This window comes from Rhinolophus sinicus, chromosome X (assembly GCF_036562045.2).
Source record: "Rhinolophus sinicus isolate RSC01 chromosome X, ASM3656204v1, whole genome shotgun sequence".
NCBI classification, from domain to species: Eukaryota; Metazoa; Chordata; class Mammalia; order Chiroptera; family Rhinolophidae; genus Rhinolophus; species Rhinolophus sinicus.
The window spans coordinates 87,109,603-87,124,250 of NC_133768.1; the positions used below are offsets into that span (position 1 = coordinate 87,109,603).

The 14,648-nt window shown below is 36.4% G+C and overlaps 1 protein-coding gene across 13 annotated transcripts in view; it reads right to left on the minus strand.

Moving 5' to 3' along the window:
- TENM1 (teneurin transmembrane protein 1) overlaps positions 1 to 14,648 on the minus strand; it is a 1,181,603-nt gene that overhangs the window by 766,786 nt on the left and 400,169 nt on the right. The gene's annotated exons all lie outside the window — the stretch shown is intronic.

Consider the following 14,648-nt stretch of genomic DNA (forward strand, 5'->3'; position numbering starts at 1 on the left):
CAGTAAACTATTGTCTGTGTCTGTGAGTTTTTGTTTCTTCATTTGTTTGTCTTGTTCCTTTGTTATTTTCAGTTTTATATACCACATATTAGTGGAATCATATGTTTCTCGACTTTTTTTGTCTGACTTATTTCGCTTAGCATAATAATCTCAACGTTCATCGATGTTGTCACAAAAGGCACTATTTCATCTTTTCTTATAGCAGAATAATATTCCATTGTGTATATATACCACATCTTCTTTATCCATTCATCTATCGAAGGACATTTTGGTTGTTTCCATGTCTAGGCCACTGTAAATAAAGCTGCAATAAACATTGGAGCAGATATAGCTTTACAGATAAATGTTTTCAGATTCTCGGGGTAGATACCCAGGAAAGGGATTGCTGGGTCATATAGCAATTTTATTCTTAATGTTTTGAGGAATCTCTGCACAGCCTTCCACAGCACCTACACCAATCTGCATTCCCACCAACATTGTATGAGGATTCCTTTTTCTCCACAGCCTTTCCAATTATTTGTCTTGTTGAAGTGGTGGGAGATGATATCTGATTGTGGTTTTGATTTCCATTTCTCTGATGATTAGTGATGTTGAACATTTTTTTATGTATTTTTATGTTGAGCATTTTTTTATGTTGCCCATGTGTATGTCCTATTTGGAGAAATGTCTATTCAGGTCCTCTGCCCATATTTTAATTGGATTGTTTGTTTTTTTGTTGTTAAGTTGTATAAGTTCCTTATATATTTTGCATATTAGCCCCTTATCTGAGGCGTTGTTCCCAAAAATCTTCTCCCATTCGATTGTCTCTTTATTGTGTCAAGGTTTCTTTTGCTGTGGGGAAGCTTTTTAGTTTCATATACTCCCATTCATTTATTTTAGCTTTTACTTCCCTTGCCTTTGGAGTCAAATTCATAAAGTGCTTTTTGAACCCAAGGACCATTCATTTAGTACCTGTTTTCCTCTATGTAGTTTATTGTTTCAGGTACTATGCTTAAGTCTTTGATCCATTTTGAGTTAACTTTGGTACATGGTGACAGATAACAGTCCAGTTTCATTCTTTTGCACGTGGCTTTCCAATTCTCCCAGTGCCATTCATTGAAGAGGCTGTCTTTTCTTCATTGTATATTTTTGGCTTCTTTGTCAAAAATTATCTGATCATATTTATGTGGGTTTATTTCTGGGTTCTCTATTCTATTCCATTGGTCTATGTGCCTGTTTTCCTGCCAATACGATACTGTTTTCATTATTGTTGCCCTGTAATACAAGCTGAAGTCAGGAAGTGTGATACCTCTAGTATTGTTCTTTTTCCTCAGGATTGCCTTAGCTATTCAGGGTCTTTTGTGGTTCCATACAAATCTAACGATTTTTTGTTCTATTTCTTTTTAAAATGTCTTTGGGATTTTTATGGGGATTGTATTAAATCTGTATATTGCTTTGGGTAATATGGTTATTTTAACTACGTTGAATCCTCCAATCCATGAGCATGGAATATCTTTCCATTTCTTTTAGTCTTCTTCAATTTCTTTTAAAAATTTCTGGTAGTGTTCAGTGTGTAGATCTCTTGCATCCTTGGTTAACTTTATTCCTAGGAATTTTATTTGTTTTGTTACAATTGCAAAAGGAATTTTTTAAATTTCTTTTCCTGTGATTTCATTGTTAGTCTATAGATAGGAATGCAAAGGACTTTGGCACGTTGATTATAGCTGGCAACTGTTCTGTATTCGTTTGCTGTTTCTAATAGCTTTTTGGTGGAGTCTTTAGGGTTTTCTATATATAACATCTTGTCATCTGCAAAAAGAGACAATACAACTTCTTCATTCCAAATTTGGATGTCTTTTATTTCTTTTTGTTGCCTGATTGCTCTGGCTAAGACTTCCAATACTATGCTGAAAAGCAGAGGTGATAGGGGACACTCCTGTTGTGTACCTGAACGTAGAGTAAAGGACATCAGTTTTTCACCATTAATTATGATATAAGCTGAGGGCTTGTCATATATGTCCTTTATTATGTTAAGGTATTTTCCTTCTATACCCATTTTATTAAGTGTTTTATTCATAAATGGATGTTGTGTCTTGTCATATGCTTTTTCTCCATCTATTGATATAATCATATGATTTTTGTCCTTTGTTTTGCTTATGTGGTGCATCACATTGATCATTTTGCATATGTTGAACCATCCTTGAGCCCCTGGTATGAACCCCAAGTGGCTGTGATGTGTAATCTTTTAAATGCATTGTTGCATTCTATTTACTAGAATTTTGTTTAGGATTTCTGCATCTGTATTCATCAAAGATATTGCTGTGTAATTTTCTTTTTTGTGTTATCCTTATCAGGTTTTAGTATCAGGGTAATGTTGGCCTCAGAAAATGAGTTAGGGAGTATTGTCTTCTTCAATTTTTTGGAATAGTTTGAGTAGGATAGGTATCAGATTCTCTTTGACTGTTTGGTAAAATTCACTGGTGAAGCCATCTGGTCCAGAACTTGAGCTTTTGGGAAGGTTTCGGATGACTGACTCAATTACCTTACTGTTGATCATTCTATTTATATTTACCAGTTCTTCATGATTCAGAATAAGAAGGCTATGTTTCTAAGAACATGTCCATTTCTTCTAGGTTATTGAATTTGGGGACCTATAGTCCTTCATAGTATTCCTGGATGATTGTTTGTATTTCTGTGGCATGTGTGATAACTTCCCCTCTTTCATTTCTGATTTTGTTTATTTGTGTATTTTCTCTTTTTATCTTAGGGAGTCTAACCAAGGGATTGTCAATTTTATTAATCTTTTCGAAGATCCAGCTATTTATTGCATTATTTGTTTCTACGGGTTTTTTTTTTCCCTCTGTTTCATTTACTTTTTTTTATTAGTTTCAGATGTACAAAGCAATGTAATAGTTAGACATTTATCATTTATATCCCTCAAAAAGTCATAAACGCCCCAATCTAATACCCCTCTGATATCGCATAGAGCCATTACATTTCCACTGTCCACTTCTTGTAAATATATTTGACATTCATTATTGTTCAGCTTCAGCTTCAGGTGTACAGTGCAGTGATCAGGCATCTACACCATCCGAGAAATGGTCTCCCTAATAAGATAAGTGTCCATTGGATACCCTAGAAAACCCTTACAACATTATTGATTATATTCCCCAAACTGACTTTTGTATCCCCGTAGAAATCTTGTGGTTACTGATTGTGCTTTCTAATCCCCTTACTTTCTCCCTCATCCACACCCCCGATCTCAAAACCATCAGTTTTTCCTCTATATCTCTGAGGCTGTTTCTGATTAGTTCGTTCATTTATTCTTTTCTTTAGATTCCACATATTAGTGAGATCATATGGTATTTGTCTTTCTCTGTCTGACTTATTTCCCTTAGCATAATATTCTCTAGCTCCATCCATATCATGGCAAATGGGGAGATTTGATTCTTCTTTATGGCTGCATAATACTCCATTGTAAAAATGTACCATAGTTTCTTAATCCGGTCATCTACCGATGTGCATTTCATTTACTTTTGCTCTGATTTTTATTATTCCTTCTTTTTCCTGACTTTGTGTTTCATTTGTCCTTCTTTTTCTAGTTCATTAAGGTATAATGTGAGTTTATTTCTTGGGGATTTTTTTTCTTCCTTATGATAGACCTGTAATGATATAAATTTCCCTCTTAAAATTGCTATCCCTGCACCCCAACAATTTTGGTAGGATATATTTTCATTGTCATTTCATTTTATGTATCTTTTTATCTCTCCTCTTATTTCTTCTTTGACACAGTTATTCTTTAAAAGTATGTTGTTTAATTTCCACATATTTGTGGTTTTTCCTGCTTTCTTTTAGCAGTTGATATCTGATTTCAAAGCCTTGTGAAAGGAGAATATACTTGGTATGATTTGGATCATCTTAAATGTGCTGAGGCTTGTTTTATGTCTCAGCATATGTTCTATCCTTGAGAATGCACCATGTACACTAGAAAAGAATGCATAGTCTGATGTTCTAGGATGAAATGTTTATAAATGTCAATTATGTCCATTTCATCTAATGTGTCATTTAGGGCTGATATTTCTATATTTATTTTCTGTTTGGGTGATCTATCCATAGCTGTCACTGATGTATTTAGGTCCCCTACTATAATTCTGTTTTTGTCAATTTCTCCTTTTAGTTCTGTCAGTAGTTGCTTTGTATATTTTGGTGCTCCCTGATTGGGGGCATAAATGTTGATGACTGTTATGTGTTCTTCTTGTATAATCCCCTTTATGATTATGAAATGTCAATCTTTGTGTCTTGTTAACTTTTTTATCCTGTAGTCTGTTTCATCTGATATCATTATGACTACTCCTGCTTTTCTTTTCTTTGAATTCCATTTGCTTGGAGTGTCAATTTCCATGCTTTCAATTTGTGTCTATGCTTGTCCTTGTAGTTGAGATGTCCCTTGATGTCTCTTGGAGGCAGCATATGATTGGGTTTAGTTTTTAGATCCAATCTGCTACTCTGTGCCTTTTTATTGGTGAGTTCAGTTCATTTACTTTTAGGGTGATTATTGACATATGAGCATTTCCTATCATTCTATCTTTGGTTTTCTGTTAAGACTGTGTCTCCATTGTTTCTTTTCCTTTTTGTTACTGTCAATTATTTCAGTGTGGTGGTACTGTGTTGCCCCAAAAATAAGACGGGGTCTTATATTAATTTTTGCTCCAAAAGGCACATTAGGGCTTATGTTCAGGGTATGTCATCCTGAAAAATCATGCTAGGGTTTATTTTCTGGTTAGTTCTTATTTGCAGGGAAACATGGTATACTATGATTTTTCCCTTTGTTTCTTCTTTTTTTATGTTGTACATTTCAGTTCAGGATTTTTTTTTTTTTTTTGAGTGCTTACTATTAATTTTCTGTAAAAGAAAGTTTTATATTTAGGCTATTCCGTTTTTTTCAGCATGCTTACTTTCTTCATTTCCTTCTGCAGTTTCAGACCTCTACTCTCTCCCCATTTATGTGTTATTGTCAAAAATTATCCCTATTTATGCTGTGAGTTGATTTCTGCACTGCAGGAGCAAGTTTTCTTTTTCCTCCATTTTTTTTCCTTCTTTACCCTGTACGTACATTTAAGTGTATAGTGTCCTATTAGGTTTAGGGTTTGCCATTTTGTGCTTCTGTCTGTCTTTTCGTAGTAGTATTCATTGTTTTGTATTCTTTTGCTTTTTTGTTTCAGGTCAAACAGCCTCTTTCAGTATTTCTTGTAGTTTAGGTCGTGTGTTAGAAAATTCCCTCAGTCTCAGTATGTCAGAAAATGTCTTTATTCCTACTCCATATCTAAAGCATATCTTTGCTGGATATGTTATTCTTGGTTCATAATTTCTCACTTTAAATAGTTTGAATATTTGATTCCACTCTCTCCTAGTTTGTAGAGTTTCTGATGAAAAAATCTGATGATAATCTAATGGGCTTTCCTTTGTAAGTTACCATGTTCTTTTCCCTGTCTGCCTTTGTCATTAATTTTTGACAGCTTTAATATAATGTGCCTTGGAGAGAGCCTGTTGGGATTGGGGTAATTAGGTGTTCTAGTTCCTTCTTGGATTTCAGGATCCAGTTTTTTTCCACATGTCTGGGGAAGTTCTCATTGACTATTTGTTTGAATGTACTCTCTGTTCCCGTCTCCCTTTCTTCTCTTTCTGGTATGCCAATTATTCTTATAGTTCTCTTTGTGATGGAGTCAGAAAGTACTTGTAGAGTTATTTCATTTCTTTTAACTCTCAAGTCTGTCTCTTCTTCCGTCTGTGTCATTTCCAGATTTCTGTCTTCAATGTCACTGATTCTGTCCTCCATCTGGTTGGCTCTATTACCTAAGCTGGTTATTACATTCTTCATTTCTTTTATTGAGTTCTTAATCTCCACAAATTTTATTGGTTTCTTTTTAAAATTTCAATCTCTTTGGTAAAATGTTAATTTGGTTCTTTGATTGTATTTCTGAGTTCACTAAACTGCCTGTGTTTTCTTGCAATCTTGAATTGTGCCATTAAAGTTACATATTTCTATGTCTTCAAGTTCATTTTCTGTGGACTTCATTTTCTTTCTGTGCTGCCTTGTTACCTTTGTTATTCATGACAATTAACAAATTATTATTTCTCTTTCTAGGCTCTACAGGAGTGGGTTCTGCAACAGGTTGATAGGAAAAGGCCTTTCTTTTCAAGTAGGAGTTGGTAGAGTGCTTCATTTTTCTCTCTGCCTGCAGCATTTTATTCTGTCTCATGCTGTAGTGTCATATTTTCTGTGCACTGTTCTGGTTACTCACTCACTGGGGGAATACCCTGGAAGGTGGGCTTCTCCTCTGTGAGCAGGTCGCCTGGGTTCCAGGGCAATGCCTCTGATGGGATATGTGGAGAGCTTCAGAAGTTTCAAAGTTCTTCCTGCGACAGATTCAGGGCTCGTGTATTTCAGTGGCTGTGTTGACTCCTGCAGTGATCAGCTCACATTGGTGGAGGCAAGGTTGGGGTGGGTTTTGAGAGGTGGCTCTCAGCAATGGCAGTGACCACCAGCATAGCCAGTCCTGCACCCACGGCTCCCTCCCCTTCGCAGGAACAATTTGAGCCACAAATCCATGGCTGCAGACCACAGTTCTCAGAACTGCAAATATTCTGTTCCTTTGATGTGACACTGTTACCATTTCACTTCTATCTCTGGGAGGGTGGGAAGTGGTCAACTATGATCCATGCCTATGTTTTCTGTCTGCTGCATGGCAGTGAGGGCTTAAACCGCCACTTTTAACCTTCTTCCCTCAGTCTTTGCTCTGAAGTCTCTGCTGTGAGCGTTGGGTTCAGCCGTATTATATGCTGATCCCTCAGGCATAAGGGGAGCACTAGAAGTCCAAATCCTTCCCTCTCCCATGACTGCAGTAGCTCTGGATTGCAGGGAGCTCAGAGCTCCGAGCTCTGGTCTGTGTCCTGTGGCCCGTGTGGCTTGTGTTTCCACACTTCCCCCTTTCCTCCTCCTCCACTTGCCCAATTTGCCCACCTTTAGATGATTTCAATTGCATGTCTCAGTCTTGCCTGTCTGCTGTGCAGGGCATCCTTTGTGGAATTGTAGTTCAATTTGTTGTAAATTCCAGGGGAGATTTCAGGAGGCTCACCTCATGCTGCCGTTTTTATGATGTGCTCACTTCATTATTATTATTATTATTATTATTATTATTATTATTATTATTATTATTTTAGATAACTTGACCTTTCTTACAGGAAGCCTGGAAGATTTTCTCTTTATTCTTGGAGGTCAGGAACTTTATCAGTATATGTTTAAGTATAGAACAAAGAACAGGTCTTCTAAACATGCTTTTGTAGAACCAGGTTTTGCCCTTGTTAAGCCCGAATTTAAAGACTGTATTAATTTTAGGTTATATCTTTATTCGTTTCGTAAGACAACTTTCATGTGATACATGTAGTTTTTACTTTTCTGTTCTCCTAAATTTGATGATTTTTTTTCCAATATCTCTTCAAATTGATTTAATGCTGTAAATTTTCCTTTGTGCTGTTTTTAGCCACATCCTTAGGCTTTTTATTAAGTAATCAAATGTTTGTTTATTTTTAAATAATTTAAAATTTCCACTTATATTTCCTCTTTGATCCCAAAAAATATTTACAAAGAATATTTTATTCCTCCAACACTTTTTCTGGTTAGTTTTTGTCATATTTTTATTGTTGATTTCTAGCTTTATAAAATTATCTTCAGAGAATGTGACTTTTCAGTTCTCTACCTAGAAATTTATTGTGTTTCTTGTGGCAAGTACATGATCAATTTTATAATGCTCTATATTCAAATGTGTATTCTTTTGCATTAGAGTGTATAATTCTATGTATTTGTCAAAATGTTAGGTCAAACTTCTAAATTTTGTTATTCAAATCCATTGTATTGTTACTTTTTTGCTTACCTCTTTTTCAAATTCTGAGAGTTGTAATCCACAACTGTCATTGTAGTTTTATCAAATGCTTCACGTATCATTCCACACAGTTACATACAATAAATATTTGTTGAATGAATGAATACTTGTAGGTTCAATTTTAATGCTTTTAGCCTTATATGCCACTTTATCTCATATTCACATTCTTACTCTACTCTCTTTACTGAAAATTTTCTTACACATCATTGTCCATTTGAAATATTTTCATCATTTTGTTTAGTATTTCTCTCTTACACATATATTTAACTAAACTATGTAAATCTATGTGTGTGTTTTTTCTGGGAACTAAAGGTGTTAATCCATTTATATTATGGTGATAAACATAATGTCTTAATCACAGTGTAATAATTTATATTTATTATATTTGTGGGAAGCAGAATAATGGCCCCAATGATGTCCACATTTGAATCCCCAGAATAGATTCCACAGGTTCCATGGAAAAAACAAATTAGGATTACACATGGAATTAAGGTTATTTTTCACTGGTCTTACAATAGGGATACTATCCAGGATTATCTGAATGCACCCAGTGTATTCAGAAGGATTCTTAAAAGTAGAAGACTGAGACAGAGAGGAGTCAGAGAGAGATGATGTTGAAATAAAGGTCAAAGCATGTACAATTACTGGCTTTGAAGACGGATAGAGATACCATGATCTGAGGAATGTGGACAGCTTCTAGAGGCTGGAAAATTCAAGGAAACAAATTCTTTGTTATAGGCTTCAGAAAATAACTCGGCCTTGCTGACACTTTGATTTTAGCCCAGTGAGACTCATTTCAACCTTCTGACTTCCAGAAGTGTAAGACAAAAAGATTTGTATAGTTTTGAGGCACTAAGTTTGTGGTAATTTACTACAGGAGCAAGAGAAAACTAAACAATATTATAAAATGTAGTTAACTGTATGCTTCCAAATTACTGGGATTAGGAGAGGTTGATGAATAATGGGGGTAAAGTCAATTCAAATATTAAATAAGGATATTAATATTCTTCTGTTATTTTTCTTCTTTTCATTTTCTTATTTTATTTTTAAATTGGTGTTTTTTCTCCTTCACAGCAATTTGCAACTTCACTGGTATCTTTATTCTATAGTGTATTTCAATCTAAATTAACAAAAACTTTCAGATATAGTGCCCCAATCTTCAAGAACTCATTCTAATTGAAGGCTTACTATTATTTTAATTTACAAAAAACAGGTAACATGGAGGTTAGCCCCAGGGAGGGAATGACAGAAAATAGGAGAAATTTAACCTTATTTCACTTTTATTTTCTCATTTTTACTGTCTCTTCACTTTATCCCAAACCAAGTATATATTTTACAAGGCTCTGCCCCAAATAGTTCCATCCCAGGCATGACCTTCCTGGTGAATACCTTATATTTGAACCCAACTATGCTATCTTCGCCCTTAAGAATTACCTACCATGTTTGCCCGAAAATAAGACCTAGCCGGACAATCAGCTCTAATGCGTCTTTTGGAGCAAAAATTAATATAACACCTGGTCTTATTTTACTATAATATAAGACCAGGTCTATAATATAATATAATATAATATAATATAATATAATATAATATAATATAATATAATATAATATAATATAATATAATATAATATAATATAATATAATATAATAATATAATAAATACTGGGTCTTATGTTAATTTTTGCTCCAAAAGACGCGTTAGAGTTGATTGTCCGGCTGAGTCTTATTTTCGGGGAAACAGGGCATTTTGTATTTTGTTCCCCCATGGACCTAATCTATGCTCCATGACTCTTCAGCATCCAAACCAATGAACAATTTCATGTTTCTAATGAATGAAATATTCCATATATGTGGGACAATGGCTTAACCTTTTCTAAATGGTGTTGCATTCCAGAAGGGGACAATAAATTTGCTCAAAGAAATGACTCTCCAAGGCTGGGAATCCTATGCATTGTGGCAGGCTATATAGGGAGGAAGGGGACTCTATGTCATTCTTTACCTTGCCCTATGTACGTACATGGGCTCCTACTCCACCAGTGTGAAAGCAAACAAGTTACTACAGAGTATGAACAACCAAACAAGCTTCCTATCCTAGCCTCACCATAGCCTGAGGCTATAGTGCCTCAGGGCAGCTCTAAGGCAACCACATGGACAGATAATTGGGACTGTGAGCTGACAAAAACAACCTGGATCCACATCATTAAATAACTGTAAAGTCTAGCAGAGATTCATTGTTTACTGCTATAAAACAAATGCTATAAAACTTACAAATATGGAGTGAGAGAATCTAAAATAATGCTGCAAAAGGGCAAATTATATCATAGAATACTAATAAAAACTTTTAGACAAATACATTTTAATGATGCTGAGCTTAAGAATAATGACACTTTGAACAATTTTCATGAAAGAGATATTTTCCCACACCCCTTTCAGTATTATCACTGGGTTTTCACTTCTAACCCATACTAGCTTAACAAATTATTTGGATTTTAAAGGCTATGGTCAATTATAGATTTAACTATGACATGGACTTCAGAACTGGCTTTCGTGATTCCACATTGAAAGAATTTAACTGCCATTAATAATTACTTGTTAATTATGCCGTTTACATTTTATATGCACACTTGAGACTTAAAATGTTATAGCATGTTTCACATTTCTTATTAATAAAGACTCACTGGATCACATTTTTTTTAATTAAATTTATTGGGGTGACAATTGTTAGTAAAATTACATAGATTTCAGGTATACAATTCTGTATTACATCATCTATAAATCCCATTGTGTGTTCACCACCCAGAGTCAGTTCTCCTTCCATCACCATATATTCGATCCCCCTTACCCTCATCTCCCACCCCCCACCCAACACCCCCCTTACATTTTAAAATGCAAAAATGTAGGAGTTTAGTGTGCAGTTTTGATTATCATTTAGATAGTTGGTAAACCATAAAAAAAAATAAGCAAAGCGAGGAACAATAAATCAAGAACTAAAATTCACCGAAATATACCTAAGGCTGTCAAATTCACAGTTAAAAGCTAAAAGGAGATACTTCCGGAAAAATGGGGGTGTGAGGTGAGCCTCTGTAAAGTTCCCCTGGAATTTACAACGAATCGAACCACAAAAACTCCACAAAGGACTCCCTGCACAGCAGACCGGCAAGACGAAGAGGCCCACTACCGACTGAAATCACCTACAGGTGGGAGATTCGCGCGAGTGGAGGGAGGAGGAAAGGGAGAAGTGCGCGGAGACGGAGCCGTGCGGATGCAGGACGCAGACCTAGTTCAGTGCTCCGAGCTCGCTGCTTCCCGAAACTACCGCAGCTGCGGGAGAGGGAAGAACTTGGACTGCTAGGGATCCACTTATGGCCCACAGGGCTGAGGGGACAGCATATACCACGGCTGAACACAACGCTCACGGCAGAGACCTCAGAGAAAAGACTGAGGGAAAAAGGCTGAAAATGGTGGTTTAAGCCCTCACTGCTGAGCAGAGAACGGAGACTTAGGCACTGAGACTAGCCGTCCCCTCCCTCCCCTCCCAGAGCTCGCCCCGCCCCCACCTGCCCAGTGCTAGAAGCGAAACAGTAGCAGTGTCAGATCAAAACAACAGAAAATTTGCTGTTTTGAGAACTGTGGGCCGCAGACACAAACTCGCAGCCCAGCTGGTTCCGGCAAGGGGGAGGCAGCCGTGGAGGCAGGACCGGATGTGGTGGTGGTTGCCGCCATTGCTCTGTGCCACCTCTCACAACTTACCCCGCCCCTGCCCCACCTATCTGGGCGGATCCCTGCAGGAGTAAACAGAACTGCTGAAACATACGGGCTCTGAATCAGGAGCTGGAAGAGCTTTGGAACATCAAAAGCTCTCCGCATACCCACCGGGACACTGCGCCCTGTGACCTAGACGAACTATTAACAGAGGAGAAGCCCGTCTCCCAGGGAATCCCCCCATTGTGTGAGAAGCAGGAATAGTGCAGAGAAAACAGCACTACCGTGTGGGAGAAGAAAAATAAATTGCAGTTGGAGACATAATAAGACATTCTACCAACAAGTACTGGAAAACAAAAGAAAGACCTCTTCCTATCAACCTGTTGCAGAAGTCACTCCTGTAGATGTCTAGGAAGAGAAATAGTAAACCAGTAATCGCCATGAATAACCAAGGCAACAAGATAGCTCAGAAAGAAAGGGAAAAATCTCCAGAGAAGGCACTTAAAGATACAGAAATATGTGACTTAAATGACAGAGAATTCAAGATTGCAGTTCTGAACAAAGTCAACGAGATACAAGAAAACACAGATAGGCAGTTAAATGAACTCAGAAACTCCATCAAAGAACAGCATGAGCATTTTACGAAAGAAATTGAAATTTACAAAAAGAACCAAATAGAATTTCTGGAGATTCAGAACTCAATAGAAGAAATTAAGAATGAAATAACCAGCTTAGGTAGTAGAGCTGACCAGATGGAGGAAAGAATCAGTGACATCGAAGATAGAAACCTGGAAATGACAGAGATAGAAGAAGAAAGAGACTTGAGAATTAAAAGAAATGAAAGAACTCTACAAGAACTTTCTGACTCCATCAGAAAGAGCAATATAAGAATAATGGGCATACCAGAAGGAGAAGAAAGAGAGAAGGGAACAGAGAATATATTCAAACAAATTGTCGATGAGAACTTCCCAAATTTGTGGACAGAACTGGACCCTCGAATCCAAGAAGCAAATAGAACACCTAGTTACCTCAATCCCAACAGGCCTTCTCCAAGACACATTGTATTGAAGCTGTCTAAAATCAACGACAAAGAAAGAATCCTCAAGGCAGCCAGGGAAAAGAAGACGGTAACTTACAAAGGAAAGCCCATTAGATTATCATCAGATTTTTCAGCAGAAACTCTACAAGCCAGGAGGGAGTGGAACCAAATATTCAAACTATTGAAAGAGAGAAAGCATGAGCCAAGAATAATATATCCAGCAAAGATATCCTTTAGATATGAAGGAGGAATAAAGACCTTTCCAGACATACAGAAGCTGAGGGAATTTTCTAATACACGACCTGCACTACAAGAAAAACTAAAGGAGGCTATTCGACCACCATCAACAGGGACAATTTGTGGCAACCAAAACTCAAAAAGGGCGCGAGTAAAGGCCTGAACCGGAATATGGGAATGGAAAAAGTAAGCGTGCTGAAGAAAATGGAATACTCTAAATATCAAACTTTTTTTACATAAACTTAAGGGTAACCACTCAAAATAAATCCAGAATTGAAATATATACTGAAATAAAAGAAGAAACAGAGGGAAACATCATAGAATACCACCACACAGAAATAATAGACAACAACAAAAAAGCAAAGAAACAATGGAGACACAGCCTTACCAGAAAACTAAAGATAGAATGACAGGAAATCCTCACATATCAATAATCTCCCTAAATGTAAATGGACTGAACTCACCAATAAAAAGGCACAGAGTAGCAGATTGGATCAAAAAACTAAACCCAACCATATGCTGTCTCCAAGAGACACATCTCAGCTACAAGGACAAGCATAGACTCAAAGTGAAAGGGTGGAAATTGACACTCCAAGCAAATGGTACCCAGAGAAAATCAGGTGTAGCCATAATGATATCAGATGAAACAGACTTCAAGGTGAAAAAGATAACAAGAGACAAAGATGGACATTACATAATGGTGAAGGGGACTGTACAACAAGAAGACATAACAGTCATCAATATTTATGCCCCCAATCAGGGAGCACCGAAATACACCAAGCAACTACTAACAGAACTAAAGGGAGAAATTGACCAAAACACAATTATACTAGGGGACTTAAATACACCATTGACAGCTATGGATAGATCATCCAAACAGAAAATAAATAACGAAATAGTAGCCCTAAATGACACATTAGATGAAATGGACATAATTGACATTTATAGAGCACTTCATCCTAAAACATCAGACTATACATTCTTTTCTAGTGTACATGGAACATTCTCAAGGATAGACCATATATTGGGACATAAAATCAGTCTCAACAAATTTAAGAAGATTGAAATCATACCATGCATATTCTCTGATCACAAGGCTTTGAAATTGGATATCAACTGTAAAAAGAAAGCGGGAAAAAACACAAATACATGGAGATTAAACAACATACTTTTAAAGAAGGACTGGGTCAAAGAAGAAATTAGAGGAGAGATCAAAAGATACATAGAAACAAATGACAATGAAAATACATCCTACCAAAATTTTTGGGATGCAGCAAAAGCAGTTTTAAGAGGGAAATTTATCTCATTACAGGCCTATCTCAAGAAACAAGAAAACTCCTAAATAAATAACCTCATGTTACACCTTAAAGAACTAGAAAAGAAGAAAAAGTGAAACCCAAGGTCAGCAGAAGAAAGGAAATAATGAAAATCCGAGCAGAACTAAATGAAATAGAGAACAAAAAGACAATAGAAAAAATTAATATGACGAAGAGCTGGTTCTTTGAAAAGATTAACAAAATTGACAAACCCTTGGCTAGACTTACTAAGATAAAAAGAGAGAAGACACTGATTAACAAAATCAGAAACGTAAAAGGGGAAGTTATCACGGACAGCACAGCAATACAAAGGATCATCCAAGAATACTATGAAGGACTATATGCCACCAAATTCAACAAACTAGAAGAAATGGACAAGTTCTTAGAAACATATAGCCTTCCAAGGCTGAACCATGAAGAACTGGAAAATCTAAA